The sequence below is a fragment of the Ctenopharyngodon idella genome, chromosome 5 (genome assembly GCF_019924925.1).
Source record: "Ctenopharyngodon idella isolate HZGC_01 chromosome 5, HZGC01, whole genome shotgun sequence".
In the NCBI taxonomy this organism is placed as follows: domain Eukaryota; kingdom Metazoa; phylum Chordata; class Actinopteri; order Cypriniformes; family Xenocyprididae; genus Ctenopharyngodon; species Ctenopharyngodon idella.
This window is the reverse complement of record NC_067224.1, coordinates 1,878,904-1,882,500: the sequence shown is the minus strand read 5'-3', so window position 1 is coordinate 1,882,500 and position 3,597 is coordinate 1,878,904.

Genomic DNA, 3,597 nt, shown 5'->3' with positions numbered 1-3,597 from the left:
TCGGTACATTTCACTGTGGATTCTTTGGTAAATCAATCGTATTTTGGCGCAGGCTTCGCAAACAGACTTTTACAATATGGACTCGACAGTAATGCAACAACATGTGAGTAACTGTGTTAATTCTAATGCCTGATCTGATATTAATGATTCATGTACAGTCAGATGTTCTTTGTGTTGATAAATCAAACCAGTAACTAAATGGTCAACTTCACCTTGTTTCTTTTAGTAGGATGAAAATAATCTGATATTTAAACAGTGATTAAATTATATATAGAAAGCGATCAAAGAACGCTCCCTTTACAATCGCTGGAGCTGTCAATCAAACAGAGCGAGTTTATCAGTGACTGAGTTCTGGACTCGCGCCAAAACTCCCGTTTTATTCAACGAATCTCTTAGTTACATTGAGTTTGCACTGTTAGTTATGATGAAAGCATTCGTTAGTGTGCAGAAATTGTTGCAGTGACGAGATCACTGCTTTCATGAGCTCAACAACATGTCTGTGATCGACTACAATGTTCATCACTGCAACCTTTCATGCCACGATCTAAATATAATGCTATAATCTTTTCACAATTAGTTAACATTGAGAGCTGTAATAGTAAAAACATGCTAAAAGTTTTCCAGAGAGCAATACTTAGCTATCACTGAGTATACTCAGCTGATCTAGGCGAAATCTATTGGCTATTTTGAAAAAAGGGGAGGGGCTTCCAGATATATCCCACCCTGTCTTCCTGTTTCATTGAAAATTACGTCAACACAGTGAATAAAGCTACGTGTTCCAAGACACTTCAGTGGGCCTTTAAAGCGACAGACGACAAAACTGCAGCACGCTTATAATAAACAGAACAATATCGTGCGTTAATGTGGATGCTAATATAGACGCTAAATGCATATATATTTCATGCACAGTGTGTGAATTGTCTGTATGCACAGAATAGCTGGATGATCTGTCAAAAATATCAGGTGCGATGCTTTAATATCTCATTAATATCTCACACAATTGTACAAAGACTGAAATAAGCATTCTTACTACATGCTGAATTAAACATGCAACACATACCTGTTTGACATTGTTTCATAACGATGCATTATTCACAAACTACTCTTTCTTTTTTAAGTATAGGCTGTTTACAGTATGTACTGTGCAGCGAAACATAAGCTAGCATTGTGTTTGGTGCATAGCTGGAGTAAAAGAAGAAAATATTAATGAGAGCATAAGGGGATAATTACAGAATAAGATGCAATGTCAATATATGTGGTGTCTGTCCGGAGTTATCAAGCAATAAAGCACACAAACTTAACCCTGATCTTGTTTACTCTTCACTTCCATTCTCACACACATTATGTCAGAACACAACACTTTTCAAAATAGTAGTCACAATCCAATTCATCCATGAATGCAACACAATATTTTTGCAAATCTTTAGCTCAAAATAAATTATACGAAGACTATGTAGTAAGTGCACCATCGGAAAAAAGTAGTATGTATTGTGCAGCATTTCAGTGAAACATTATTGGCCAGTGATAAAGAAAGAAAAAGAAGCAATTACTGACAGTATGCAATTTTGCAAATCTTTAGATACAAACAGAGTAAGTAAAAGCATTGGTAACACTTTACAATAAGGTTCTCACTATTACAGGATTAGTTCACTTCAGAATTAAAATTTCCTGATAATTTACTCACCCCCATGTCATCCAAGATGTTTGTCTTTCTTTCTTCAGTTGAAAAGAAATGAAGGTTTTTGAGGAAAACATTCCAGGATTTTTCTCCATATAGTGGACTTCACTGGGGTTCAACGGGTTGAAGGTCCAAATGTCAGTTTCAGTGCAGCTTCAAAGAGCTCTACATGATCCCAGACGAGGAATAAGAGTCTTATCTAGAGAAATCATCGGTCATTTTCTAAAACAAATAAAAATTATATACTTTTTAACCACAAATGCTCGTCTTGCACTGCTCTGTGATGCTCCACACATTACGTAATCATGTTGGAAAGGTCACGCGCGACGTAGGCGGAAGTACCGATCCAGTGTTTACAAAGCGAACATGCAAAGACTAAGTCAAACGACTTTTACAGAAAACAGGTAAAACAACAATGTCGGATGATTTTGAAGTTGGAGGAGAAAATGAGATGTAGTTTTTCGCTCTACCACGGTACTTCCGCCTACGTCACGCGTGACCTTTCCAACGTGATTACGTAATGTGTGGAGCATCACAGAGCAGTGCAAGACGAGCATTTGTGGTTAAAAAGTATATAATTTTTATTTGTTTTAGAAAATGGCCGATGGTTTCTCTAGATAAGACTCTTATTCCTCGTCTGGGATCATGTAGAGCTCTTTGAAGCTGCACTGAAACTGACATTTGGACCTTCAACCCGTTGAACCCCAGTGAAGTCCACTATATGGAGAAAAATCCTGGAATGTTTTCCTCAAAAACCTTCATTTCTTTTCAACTGAAGAAAGAAAGACAAGAACATCTTGGATGACATGGGGGTGAGGAAATCATCAGGAAATTGTGAACTAATCCTTTAACTAGTTGCTTATTATCATGCATTACTAGGATATTGGCTGTTTATTAGTATTTATTAAGCACATATTAATGCCTTATTCTGTATGACCTTATTCTACATCCCTTAATCCACCCAATACCTAAACTTAACAACTACCTTGCTAACTATTAATAAGCAGTAATTAGGAGTTTATTGAGGGAAAAATCATAGTTAATAGATAATAGTGAGAATTGGACCCTAAGCTAAAGTGTGTCCGGTTTCATTTTCTACGTTAGTAGTTGAATGAACGAATGAACAATACTTATTTAATCTTAGTTAACATTAATGTCGACATTTACTGAAACATATTTAAGGTCAAAAGTTGTATGTGTTAACAGATACTGTAAAAACATATCGCTCATTGTTAGTTCATGCACAAAATAATGTTAACAAACAAAACCTTATTGTAAAGTGTTAGTGCATTTCATGCGTCATCTTCACGTATGCATATGCATGCATTTAGAAGCATGTAAACAGGTGGATGTGTGTCGTGTGGTGTCGTTCGCTGGTCAGAGGTTGAGCGCACTGGTCCTGACACCAGCTCTCCATTGTGCGTCTGTCATAATCAATCACGCCTCTGAATGGAGTGTCTTGTGCAGGGAAGGAGGGCACCAATCACACGCCTCATTAAACAGGCTTGGTTACTCAATGTAGCCGTGATCCCAGGACACTCAGCCTGTTGCCGTCTGCAGGAACACCAAGTAGTCTGGGAGTCTTTGAGCAGGTTCGGAAGACTGTGTTATTTCGGAAGTTACTTTCTTACTCCACAACCACAAAGAGGCTTCGAGAGAGATGCGTCCCAGTCCGAGCAGGACGTTTGTCTTCACGTCAAGACTTTGTTGACCCGTGCGGTCCTCGGCTGAGTGTCTGGCTAGCCGCTAGTGCAGTAAACTCTCATTGTTCTGAAAGTGTGTCCATCTGGCAGGTTTCATTGGCTTCCCGAGCAGCTGGCGAAACTGTCCAACCGCTCTCCTTTGCGTGGTCCTGACCGCCCAACTGCCGTCCAGAGTGCGCTGACCATTCAGAGGGTCAGCGGGCCGCGGCGGGTCTG